This window comes from Labeo rohita, chromosome 17, assembly GCF_022985175.1.
Source record: "Labeo rohita strain BAU-BD-2019 chromosome 17, IGBB_LRoh.1.0, whole genome shotgun sequence".
Taxonomy (NCBI): domain Eukaryota; kingdom Metazoa; phylum Chordata; class Actinopteri; order Cypriniformes; family Cyprinidae; genus Labeo; species Labeo rohita.
The window spans coordinates 5664042-5676427 of NC_066885.1; the positions used below are offsets into that span (position 1 = coordinate 5664042).

A 12386-nucleotide genomic window follows, 5' to 3' on the forward strand; every position below is an offset into this window, starting at 1 on the left:
CACTTTTTTGATATTAGCTTTTGATTTTGATATTAGCTAAAGCTGAAAGTATAAAAACATTAAAATAATAAATATATAAATGAAAAAAATATAAATATAAAAATATAAATATATATTTATATCTATTGTTCTATCTATCATTCTATCTATCTGTCTGTTGTTCTATTGTTCTGTCGTTCTGTCTATCGTTCTATCAATTGTTTATCAAAATGTGCAATATGAGAAAGAGAAATACATATATTTATTTCAACAATTATTTGCAAAAAAATGTATTTAAAAAATATTTTACCCCAATGAAACAATAACTAAATAGACTAAAATGCTAAACATATGCATTGTGAATATTTTAATAATTTAACCTTCTTAAGCATTTCTGTAACATCTGACCTAGATATAATTTTATTGAAAAGTAAAAAACAAAACAGAATATTTTTTTCAAACAAAAATGTATGCTGGTCAAACCAATTGTCTTGATATAATAAAAAAAATCCAATGTACTATATTCCTAGTTTTATGTACTGATTATATGTAATTGTGGAGGTGAAGAATCTGTAGGTTGTAATACATTACATTTATGTGGGGAAACAACTGAAATGGAAGAATTAATGTGATAAATGCACTAGATAGTATGAATTCGAGTCTGTTGAAGTATTGACTTTTAATATTTTATTTTCGTCCTTATGGTGTGCTTGTTTGTGTCTAGAAGTTTCCTAAATCTCCTAGGAAAACTGTGTATTTCAGTTGTGTAGCTTTAGGCACTGTTGCAGTTGGGTTTTGGGAAGCGATTCCTCTGTGATCCACCCCTCCCTCTCCCACGAGATCCCGGTTTTATTATGGTGATGAGGGTTTGTGCTTAAGCAGGGTTAGACGCTTGTCTGTGTCTGTGTTTGAGTGTGGAAGGCAGGGGTTGGGTGGTGAACAGACCCTTCTTTTTTGCACAGCATTGACCCCTGTTATACAGACCCAGAATATTCTGAGTAGCAGATGCTTTTGTTGCACTGCAAGGCCTGAACACAAAAATGCTCTTTAAGCTTGTTATGACGGGGACCAGATGACCCAGAACACTAGTGTTGGGGTGAGATCTGTGATCTTGAGAGCTGAGGGCACAGCTTAGGCCTTTAGCAGCATGTGCGTGTAAACAGACTGAAATTAGCATGCATAAGCATGCTGAAAATGTTGTATAGTTAAGGTTTAGCAAACCTGTGCATTGTAGCATGCTTTCATGGCAGATTCTGTCTTTAAACATCCTGACATTGTAAAGTGTAAAACGAGCTTTTTAAGTGCCGAACCCAAACGCAATTTAAGCCTGATGTGAGCTGTTGTAAATAATAATATATTGTTGGCTTTTTCTAGCTTGGTAATTTCCTTTTTGGACACAATGTGCAGTCAGTCTGTCTCTGTATCATGTCCGCACACTCCTGTCATCATTCAAACATAATGAGAGCAGCTGCCATCTAACATCACCACCCAGGGTGTGGCAGTAGCCGCTTGGGTAATTACACTCTGTGAGCTTTAAAATATATTTAATAATGTTTTAAAGAAATGCTTATGTTGAATTTCTTACCCTCAGCTTTGGTAAATGTTTAAATAATAACAAAAGGTAGCGGAACACTGTACTGAATTCAAATCTGCAATCATTCAACAATAATGTCTCCAATATAAAGCACTTTTCAAAAATGCTGTCATATTAGCAAAGTTGTATTTTATTTTAATGTGTGTGTTAAAGAATAGTTTACTATTCTGCATCCTCTGCAGTGAATGAGAGTCCAAACAGCTGATAAAAACATCACAATAATCCACACCACACTAGTCCATCAATGAACGTCTTATGAAGGGAAAATCTGTGTATATGTAATAAACAATACATCATTAAGACATTTTAACTTCAATCCATTGATTTTGGTTTAAAAACAATTCCCTATCCATAATATTGGTTTCAAGTTGACATGTCATCATAAGTGCTATAAACGGGTACCTAGTGCATCTACCAACCCAGAAAATGTGAAAAATGACAACCCAGTAACTTTGGGTTAAAATTAGTAATAACAATCTGCACAATTAATAATAACAATCTGCACATTTCCAACCATGGCGTTGCCATTTTGTTTTCGCATGCACAGCTGTGTACCAATTCTAACGCCATGACCTTCACAGACATAGTTTTAAGCATAAATTTGTGTGTATTTGACAGTTTAAGCACAGTAAGACATGAAAGAGAAATTAGTTTAGTACTCGCATACCGTGTGACATGCACGTGGCCACAGTGTGTGCATTCAGAAAACCCTATATCAGAGTACAGTTAGGGTGTGTCGAAAAACCCCCTTCTCATTTTCTCCTCCAACTTAAAATTCGTCCTACATTGCAGAAGTACTGACCCAGTGTTTACAAAAAGTCAGTGAAAGGAGGGTCAAACACACACACACACAAAAAGGTAAAACAGCAATGTAGGGCAGTTTTGAAGTTGGAGAAAATGAGATGGGAGTTTTCCGACATACACTGTCTTGAACAGGAGAGCACAGAGTAGAGAGCTAGACAAAACAAGTAACTTGTAACTTGTAGCAACTTGTAGGTTTCTGGCTAACCGGCTAACAGCAATATCTGTTTGTTTGCAATTGTCTAGAAATGTGAAGTTAATGGTGATGGGCGTTCCGTTTTTGAAGTCCACTGCACACATTAGACCAATCACCTCAGATTAGTGTCGCGCAAAGTAGAGGTTTGGACAAATGATTCGTTGAGCGAATCGTTTGGGAGTTGTTGAGCAAATAAGGTAAAAATAAATGCATAAAATAAGACAATAAAAGTGTTTTTTGACCTTGCATGCATGTCATCCTATTGTTGGTGATTCCCAAAATCAAAATATGAACCTTTCATAATCAATAATAGGGGCACTTTAAAATGCATGATTTCAGCATGATAAACAATCAAAATCAAGCAGATGTTTTTTTGGCAGAGCATCTGAGATATGAGCTGTAAAGGCACAGTCCTATTCTGGAAAAGGGGGTGGGGAGTAGCAGCTCATTTGCATTTAAAGAGACATGCACGAAAACAGTGTGTTTCTGCTTCCACTCAAAATAGGCATTTTCAAAATTCTATAATAATGATCCGAGGGGTATTTTGAGCTGAAACTGAGCTGAAACATCTCAGGCTGAGACTATTAGCCTACATCTTGTAAAAAAGGGGCATTATAGGTGCCCTTTAAAAATAATTGCTTAGCTGTTTCTTTAGAATTATAGATTTGTAAGTTTCAGCCCCCAATCTGTTTGTGCTACAGACATGCATGATTCCTTTTAAGGTGCACTGTTTAAAGTGGGCAAAATTAAGATTTTTTAACCTGGTGGATGATAAAACAGTCAAGACTTCCATTGAAGGGGGGAACTGAGACTGGAGAGCAAAATATGGGAGGGCCTTTTTGCCAGTAAGCAATGGGGCTGTGCAAATATTCGGATGTGATTATCATGCACATTTTGTCAGTAATGCCGGTTTCATGATTAGTCGTAAATCTCCATCACCTGCTGTCAGATGGAACTGCGTTTAGTACACAGAGCCGTAGTTCACTGAGCTACGCAATATCACGTTCATCATCGGATAATAAATGTGATATTGCTTGGCTTGTCAGTAAACTACAGCTCTGTGTAGTGAATACCGCTCTATCTGACAACAGGATTTTTTTGGAACCTGTGATATGTTTTTCAGGATTCTTTGAATTTAAAGTGATTTTAAATATGTTTTTCCCTTTGTGGGGTTCAGGTGGGTCAGCAGTAGTAATGAACTTGCTGAATAAATGACCTCAACCTTTAACCGCATTGATGATTGAGGTTAAGGGTTAACAGTGTATTGATCAGAAACAGGTCAAAACTGTCTTGTGGAAATGATGGACAGTTAAACAGAGCTTCGAAAAACATTCAGTGGTAATAGGGCCACGGCAGGGCTTGTTGTGCTTTGACATCAAGTCAGATGTCATACAAACATTACGTCAATAGGTACATTACCATGGTAAACAATGGTCAGGCTGTAAGATTGTTTTGTTGGAGCTTTGTGAGTGAGATAAAATTGCTTTACTGACAAAAGAAATAATGTGGCTTTATAGCTCAACATCTGAGTTGGTTAGGTGAGCTCTAATTTTTATGATGATTCAAACTTAATATGCTGTATATTGCCTGTGTTTTAAGGATCCCACAAACCCAACACCACAACACTGACTCAACCAATTGGTCTGTGGGAGTGTTTAGAGAAACTCTTTGAAAAATACATTTTGCCCTTTGGTTTTCTTATGCAGAAATTATGCATTTAACTTTAAGTTACTCCATTAGACTGACCCTGTAGTCTACTTTTGTCAATTTGTCTTCACATCAGCATGATAAACAAGGACACATTTATATCCTAGAGTGAAAGTAAAACCGCTTTATGGAAATGTTAGCCTCACAGGCTTTCTGTGACCCTCATATGTATAAATAAAAGCGTCTTTCTGCTGACTCATACAGGATATTGCTTTCGGCTCCTTTCTGAAAGTGGATCTGATTCAGTGTAACCCAGAACACATGTAGACGTGTCTTGACTGTGATTTCTTCACTTATCTTAAAATGCTGGAAGCTGATCATCTCAGCCACACTCTTGTACAGAATTAAGTATCAGGAAATGTCAAGGCTTTCTGATATGTAATACTAAACTTTTATTAAACATACTTGATATTCAGTCTTTTAACTCACATTTTTATGCCTTATAGCTGTGTTTGGCAGAATTGATTATATAAAATTCAGAACTAATGTGTTTTCTAGTTTAATTTTATATATTTATTATCCTATTTTATATTTTATTTAATAAGGAATATGATTATTTAAATGAGATATATATAAGAAATTATTTCATAAAATAAGGTTATTTATTACTATGAAATAATTTGGCAATTGAACAAAAAACTACTATTTTATATAGTTTTATGTATTATATTCTACTATTTTATTAAGTTCTACTATTTTATACTATGAATGAAGTGACTTGAAGAATGAATAGGATTATTTATTAAATGATACTGACAGGAGAAATTGAATAATGAATTATACTATATTTATTTTTTAAATTAAACATTATATGTAAATGCACTGTAAAACAGTGACTGAAAAAGACACTATGAATAATAGAAAAAAATTCCCTTTTCTCCAAAATGGTGGATGTCGCAATTTGTGAGGTCATTGCCTCAGTTTTATGAATTATTGAAGTCCATCTGATACTTCATTGATGCAGTCGTCTCTGATTCTGACATGCAGCTCATTGTTCTAGTGGATGTGTAAAGCCATGATTATGTTTGTATCTGTGCAAATATTTATTTATTTATTTAGGTACATTTTTAGAATCTTCTTTAAAATGCCAAAATATCAAATATTAGTTAACATCTGATGCATGAGCCCAGAAGTACAAATGCCTTTTGTTTCTGAGCAGACAGAGGCTAAATTAAAGTGAAGTCCATTTTTAAATCCACTGAATTTTTTAGTTTAATGGTGTCTGAGTGCAAGACGTCTGTAGCTGATATATATTTATACTAAAGCTGTTGATAAAAGCATAAAATCTGAGCATGGGCTTTCTCGTCTGACCTCAACATCTGGTGTAGGTCAAGGTCAGACGAGACAGAAGCAGAAGGGAGTGGATGTGATAGATACAGAGATGTTCTGCCAGAAACACTGCTGCAGGTGTGTGACTGTGAAGGGTAATGAACCATGAGCTGGCAGGATTTACTTTTCTCTATCATTACTCCTACTGTCTCATTTATTACAGTATAGGCTGTTTTGTGTTTGGCCAGTATGCAGTGACCAAAATACCCTAGCATAATGATGGTTACCTTGCCAGAACCTCTCACACTTTCTTCAGAAAGTGTAAAAATGTAGTTCAGCTCTGCCAGAATTACAGTCCAAACTGCTGATAAAAACATCACAATAATTCACAAGTAATCCCCACCACTCCAGTCCAGCAATTAATGTCTTGTGAAGTAAGAAGCTGTGTATTTGTGCATTTACACTTTTTTTGGCAGTCGGCAAAGGTCACGAAAGTTGGGATTCGAACACGGGACGCCCGTAGCACAAAGACGCTGTATGTAGGGGCGCTGCCCACAAGGCTATCAGCGCCAACGTGCAGTCGCTTTCTTATGCGCGCTGTTTTACCGGTTTCGGTTTCACAATCTATCACGTTTAGCAAGGAGGGGAGAGGATGAACGGGGGGCATGGCCCGCGAATGCCCCCCACCTTGTCGTGACAATTTTCCTGCTTGAGGTAGACGCAATGTAATTGGTTTAATGCGTTTACATGGCAGAATTTTAATTTTGTTCGGTTTATAGTAAGGTTTATCCCACCCGTCTCAGACCAATTAGAATTTCATTCGGTTTGAGCATTTTTATTCCCATTGAGGTTTATATGGAGCATTTTCATTAGTTTTGGACTTTTAAACTGATTACAATGCTCCATGTAAACGCACCTATTGTGTTTTAACTTTAAACCATCACTTCTTGCCAAAATACCAGTCCATAATCCATAATAATATTTCCTCCAGTGAAAAAGTCCATCTCCTGTGTCGTTTCACATCAAAATACACCAACATATGGGTTTAGAACTGTTTTTGACTGTTTTTCTTGTAAACGGTGCTTGTCCTGTGGTACTCGGATTTTAACAAAAAAGCAGTGTTTTGAAATTAAAAGTATCCTAACAATGACAATGATTACAGATATGCAGCTTTTCACTTCTGTAGATATTATTGATGGACTAGATTGGTGTGGATTACTTGTGGATTATTGTGATGTTTTTATCAAATGTTTGGACTCTCATTCTAACGGCACCCATTCACTGCAAAGGATCCATTGGTGAGCAAGCGATGTAATGCTAAATTTCTCCAAATATGTTCTGATGAAGAAACAAGCTCATCTACATCTTGAATGGTCTGAGTATACATATTCAGCAAATTTTCCTTTTTAGGTGAACTATTCCTTTAATTATCCTGACATATTACGGCTCTGATTTGCATAGAGAAGGCTTTGGAGTAGGAGAAATACTCCTGTGATCCAGTTTAGAACTTAATCATGGATTTGCAAAGGGATAATAAATGTTCTTCATAATCGATTTTTATGCAAATGTAAGACAGCCACTTAAGATTTAAGATTTAAAATGATGTAGCCTTGACAGTGTATTACTTAGAGTTCTTTATTGCATGCAAGAAGCTCATGTAATTCTATCAGCTCTCGGATAAGCCGTTTTATCCTGGTGTCTTTTATTTTTTTATTCCACTTTAGTTTTGCTCCATTTCTTAAAGGTGTGAGGAACATTTGAGAAGGGGGACAAATGTCTGCAACATATCTGCTTGTGGATACAATTAATAATTCAGTGGATTTGGGACAAAGCCCCAGAGAGAAGAATGTTATACCTGCAGAGTTTCAGGCTTTATACTGTGTTTATAAGCAGATGATCAGCTGTAAACAGTTTCTCTCTGTTTCCTGTATGACATTGCAGAATGAGACAGCAGAACTTGATTGCTCGCATTATAATCATCAAAGCTGTCTCCCCTGCAAGCGCACAATATAGATGGCTTTGTTGATTCTTAATGGGATATCTACCCAGAGGAAATGATATTGATTTTAGGTTGCTCTTAGAAAGCTCACAAGACTTAATAGAGTTACCAGTTATGTTTTAATCTACTTTGTCTCAGATATTTTCCTCAAAATTTCTTGGAAGAAATAAACACATTACTGAAAAATGTGGTGTGGGATTTACATTGAAACATTGCTAGTAAATTTCACAAGTATAATGTTTAATTTCAAGTTTAATTCAGTGTGTGACCTGCCTGTTGTAATTATTTGTGAAATTCACAAGCAATTTCTGAGGGAAAGTTATCTCTACACCAATGTTTATCCATTTTCACTCAAATTTACAAAGATCTTTGACTTTAGTTTTCTGGTAATTCTTAATAGTTTGAGACATTGTTGAGGTCTCGTCTGACCTTATTTTCTGGGGCAAACAAGAGTAGTTTACCCAAAAATGAACAGTCATCATTTTTACTCACCTTTATTGCCATCTAAACCTATTTAACTTTAAGTGAACATAGTTTTTTTCTCTGTACAACAAAATCATAAAGCCCCAGGTCTATGCTTTTGGTGAACAGTAAGTAAGCAGTAAGTAATTTAAGTTTGCAGTAAGTAATCTATGTTTTGTTTTGTTTTGTTTTTTTGGATGAATTGTTCTTTTAAGGCAAAAATCTCTTTGCTCTCCATTAAATCTCATGGCTAGTTCTTTGCATTTCTCAGCTCGCTTTCATTACAAATGGGGTGTCATGTGGAAACGGCCTTTCTATAACTCAAATGATGCCGGTCATAGTGAATCACTGCCTGACTGGAAATAGGTTTTAAATGCAGTTAGAAGGTTTAATGTGGGTGTTATGGGATTACTAGAGCCGCACTGTAGAGACTCAACTCACCCACACTGCCATCATTCACTCCCAGTGCTTCTCTACACGTCTCTATTGATTCTGGTTCACTCGTTTATCTAAACCAGCATGAAATTTACAGAGAGTTGCCATCACAGCTATATTCACATAGAGTTCTGACCCTCAACCACATTCTGATGCTAAATAAAGAACTTAGTCACTCTCTGCATAAAGACTGCTGAGAATATGCACAGTCACCTTCTGATGCTTGGTAACATTGGCTCTGTTAGTGTTGGAACATTCGTAATATCTTAATATTATAACATAATTATATTTCCTTAGTCAGTAATGACTTTGTGTTAAATATATACTACTACAAGTGGTAAACAAGGTATTTAACATTCACCACAGCGCTTACAGCTATTAATACAAAGAAAAGCCTGTTTAGGCCTATAAATGTTTTAAACTGGATCTATTATGCAAAAATCACTTTTAGAAGGTGTTTGAACACAGCTGCGTGGCCACAGTGTGTGAAAACAACCAGCCTATAATGGTAAAAATCCACCCACTCATTTTTTATAATCTGTATAAATCATTAACAGTTTCTTCGAACACGCGATTTCTCCCTACGTACATGTCATCATAGGGAGAAATCCCGCCCATTTGTAATGATCTCTGTCCTATTAGCATAGACAAAGCCCTGAGTGAGAAGCAGCAGTCTGCCATTACTGTTTTCTTACTGTAGCTGCTGGAAATATACAATGTCAGCACCAAAGAGGTATTACAAGTGTTGTATTCTGGGATGCACCAACAAACATTTGCATTTAAAGAGACAAACACAAAAATGGTGGGTTTTGGCTCATACCCTAAAAGTAGCAATTTTAACATGCTATAAAAATGATCCGTCGGGTGTTTTGAGCTAAAATGTCACATACACACTCTAGGGACATCACAGACTTATTTTACATCTTGTAAAAAGGGGCATAATAGGCCACCTTTAATGCACTCTCAGAAAAAAAAAAAGCACAAAAGCTCAAACCTTTCCATAAGGTAAACCTTTGTACCTTGTTTACTTCTTAAAGGTGCAAAAAGTACATATTAGTAGTTAAATGGTACATTTTTGGAAGGTACTGCCCCAGTGACAACTTTTTATATATATATATATATATATATATATATATATATATCCATTATAAATTTAATAATTCAGAATTTTAGACAAAGTGGAAAGAAATAACTTTTTAAATGGGAAAACATCGTAGACTAATTTAAAATGTTTGATATAATTAATGTTTTTAGGAATTTCTTAAATTGACAAATGGATAAAGAAAAGCTTTTGAGAAAATGAAATATCTGAAAATTTTTTGTTGTTGTTTTAAATGGCATTTAATAGGAAAATTTGAAATGATTCATTAATTTCTTATTTTATTGTTTTAAAAACTTGAATTAAATTTTTATATTTTTCAGTTTAAAAATTATTTGTTAATTATTAATTAATTTGTTAATTATAATTATTGTTTAATTAAAGTTTTAATTAATTTGTCCATTTAAAAGTGATTTATTAAAATTATGTCTGAATTATTAAATTGAAAAATGATTCCTTTATTTTATAAAATTGTCACTCCTAGTCCTCTGTTAGCATTTTTGTTAAATTACAAAAATAATGTTTCCAGACAGGTTTTCTGAACATTTTTTTTTTCAAAGTGCTGTCACAAAACATGCATATGATTTGTCAGGGCATCTGTTTCAGTAATATCCATCAGGTAGTTATGCTAATTTTAATTGTAGAATTATAGCAACAATTAATATAATGTAGAAATATATGACTGAGCTATGTCACAATTCATCATAATTAAGTGCACAAAGTTGATTAGTGCTATTTTGCAGTTAAATGCTCGCTGTAATGTGAAGCGTGACCTTTTTCTCTAAGATTCAGCTGCATTTGTGTACTTCACTGTGATTTCTGTGGGTGTCTGATTGTGGTGTGAGACTGTATTTGCTAAGAAGCAGGAGTTTGACCCATTTTGAGTTCTAGTGGAAGCTGCTGCTCTTTTCAGAGGTTTTTGTGAAGTCAGCAGAACTGATAGCTGGTTTATTGAGTGCCTGGTATAATTAAGTAAAGCTTTTGGTTCTTGGACAGCAGCACATAAAGGTCATTCTGCCTGGTGTTATTCATCTGCTGTTTATTGTTCATTTGCAATGACACTTTAGTAGTGTGATGATAAAATAAACAGAGTGACAGATGTGGATAATGATTTTGTGGCAACAATTCATGTGGTTTGATTTGTTTGCTTAAGTAGTTTTCTGCATTGCTTTATTTTGCACTTTAAGTTTCTTCTTTAAAGTTTAAACCATCGCTTCTGGCCAAAATCTGAGTCCTAAATTCATAATAATGCTTCCTCCATTAAAAAAGAACATACATTGAGATGTTTTAGAGGGTGGACTAATTTGCAATGAGATATGACGTAGAGCATGCAAAAGCTTCAGTGTGTTGTCATGTTTTAAATAGATTATGCATGCATATGATATGTTAATTAACTGTAAAGCCCTGTATAATCCTGTGTGAACACTTGTTTGTATGTTCCCCTAATGCAGATGTGTGCCATTTTATGTCGGTCTGTCACTGATGCATTAGCAAACACATCTGAAATGGTTCTGTCTGCCCTTTCATGTTGAATGTCAACTAATGAATCCATTTGGACGGCTTTATTCTTCCTTTAACAAATACATGCAGATGAGCTATAAATGCCAGGAAACCATATTAGCTGAATAATGCATGGATTCGATGTGATGCTGTTGGTGGGATGGCATCACTTGGTGCTGAAGCAGCATATTAACCAGACGCTCAAACCGGATCAGTCAAGATATTGATTTCCAATCGCTGACTTCCCTGTTGCAGTGGCCTAGATACTCAATGCTGGTTAATGCCGGTGGGACGGCATCATGATGAGTGTCAATTGTTCCGGTTTAGAATCATCTTCCTTACCGTCAGATTTCTTTGTGCACGGTGGAAATGACCTCAGCTGCTGATGTAGTGACGCTGTCTGTGATTTTAGAAATGACCTCATTGTACATTATTCATAGGCATTTAGTGTTTGTTACAGTAGCTAATGCAATAATTACATTAGTAGTGAGTTTGCATTGTGGCAGTGACTTTAGCACAAGCAGACGCCACTGACTTTTTCTTCAGCAATTGTCAACATTTTTGTAAAGATTGTGTATGTATATAATAGGGACACTGTAATATAAAGTATTACCCAAATATTCAACTTTAGAAACTTTAGATATTCTGTTGAGTCATAGTGAATTCTGTTGTTTAAAAAGTATGTATTTACATTTATCAGATAACTACCTGGATACTTTAAAATGGCTTAATATTGTAATATTATGGCATAGAGCTGATTACATTACATAAGATAATCAGTCTTAGAAGGATCTGCTGAATTCTAAGTTCTGCTTTTATTATCACTAGGCAAATGTTTTATAGTTCATTAATGCATGTTTTAAAATGTTTAGTGTGTTAGTGTTATTTATATACTACTATAGGATGTATTCATATTTTGAATTTGTTTTTTATGTTTTCATTTTTAATTTAAGTTTTAGTTCAAATATGTAATTTTGTCATGTGCTTTTGTAAGTTTTTTTTTCTTTTTTGTATTAATTTTTAAATGTAACTACGAAATTTAGAAATGTTGCTTTGGCAATTAAATGAAATTTTTAAGTTTACTTTTTTCATTTTTTCATTTTGTATTTAATTTCTGCTTTATTTTCATTAACAAAAACTATTTTTAATAGTTGGTTTTACTTAATAACAACACTGAAAAAAGTGTCACCTTTATATTGTCAAATTGAAATATGTGTTTTAAAATATTGTTTAAGTAGTTTGACTATTGTTTGTCATTGTATTTTATCATTTTGCCATGGAAAATATCTTTGGGTGCTGACATATGGCAATGGCAATATGCACATAATCCTCACTGTAAGTGACG

The 12386-nt window shown here is 34.6% G+C and overlaps 1 protein-coding gene across 3 annotated transcripts in view; it reads left to right on the plus strand.

Moving 5' to 3' along the window:
• akap6 (A kinase (PRKA) anchor protein 6) overlaps window positions 1-12386 on the plus strand; it is a 171999-nt gene that overhangs the window by 1387 nt on the left and 158226 nt on the right. The gene's annotated exons all lie outside the window — the stretch shown is intronic.